A 1281-nucleotide genomic window follows, 5' to 3' on the forward strand; every position below is an offset into this window, starting at 1 on the left:
TTTTTTTGGTTTTTCGAGACAGGGTTTCTCTGTGGCTTTGGAGCCTGTCCTGGAACTAGCTCTGTAGACCAGGCTGGTCTCGAACTCACAGAGATTCGCCTGCCTCTGCCTCCCGAGTGCTGGGATTAAAGGCGTGCGCCACCACTGCCTGGCTAGGAGTACAAACTTTTAAAAATTGTCTGCTGACCTTGCAGGAGAGACTGATGTACCTGAGAGACCAAGAATTGAGACAATGGTGGACAGGGGGCCACACCTGGGGAATAACTTAGTTATGGATAGCTCTTTTTTTTTCCTACTTAAACCTTACCCACGAAGGTGTGTGTGGTCCCAGCACTCATGAGGCAGAAGCATGCAGATCTCAGTGAGCTCCAGGCCAGCCAAGGCTACACAGTGAGACCTAGCTCGAAATAAATAGATGAAAATAGATATTAAGAAATTAATGTGCAAGTCCTACCCTTAAGTCAGGACCCCCAAGATGGGCTTGGGGGCGTCGTCAGATCTCTTTGTTTCTCTTCCCACTGTGAGCACATTGAATAAATCTCCTTTTTCTGCTTTCAATAATAAGGTAAAGAACTCATCGAGGAACAGCATGATGTTGAACTCTGACTTCCACACGGGTGTGCATTTATGCATATGTACATACATAGAAGAACATATAGATATACAATAAAGAAAGGAGGGAGGAGGGGATAAGGAGAAGGGAAGCAAAAGGAAAGGGGGAAACATGGGAGGAAGGAAGGGAGAGGGAGGGAGGAAGGAAGAGTGAAGGAAGGAGAGAAGAAAGCGGGGAGGGAACTGTGTACCTGAACTTGTTTAGATATGGCTCTACGGTTAGCAATGTCTGCTGGGGATGTAGGAAGGAACAGGATTGGTTGCCAGTGTGCCAGCTCCTACATAGTTCTCCAATCCCCTTTAAACACAGCTGTATAGAAAATCAATACATAAAACAAACACAAGTAATGTTAAGTATTTATTATGACCTATCACCAAGGTGATAAGTATTTTGAAAATCCCCGGTTGGTGGGTTCCTCTGTTGATTCAATAAGCTAAATCCAGTCAAATTAATAAAACCAGATTTGATAAACAGAACCAAGCAACTCCCAGGTGATTCTTGGGGGAGGCAGGAGAGAAATCACAGGTATCTGTCAGGGGCCAGGTCTTAAATGCTCTGTAGGCCTGGTCCCCAGCATCCCAGGGGGAGGAGCTGCAACTTAGCAGGCTTTTTGAAGGTAGGGTCTGGAGAGAGATGGGTGGGGGTGAGGAGGAGGAGGAGGAGGAGGA

Source organism: Microtus ochrogaster, chromosome 1 (assembly GCF_000317375.1).
Source record: "Microtus ochrogaster isolate Prairie Vole_2 chromosome 1, MicOch1.0, whole genome shotgun sequence".
NCBI classification, from domain to species: domain Eukaryota; kingdom Metazoa; phylum Chordata; class Mammalia; order Rodentia; family Cricetidae; genus Microtus; species Microtus ochrogaster.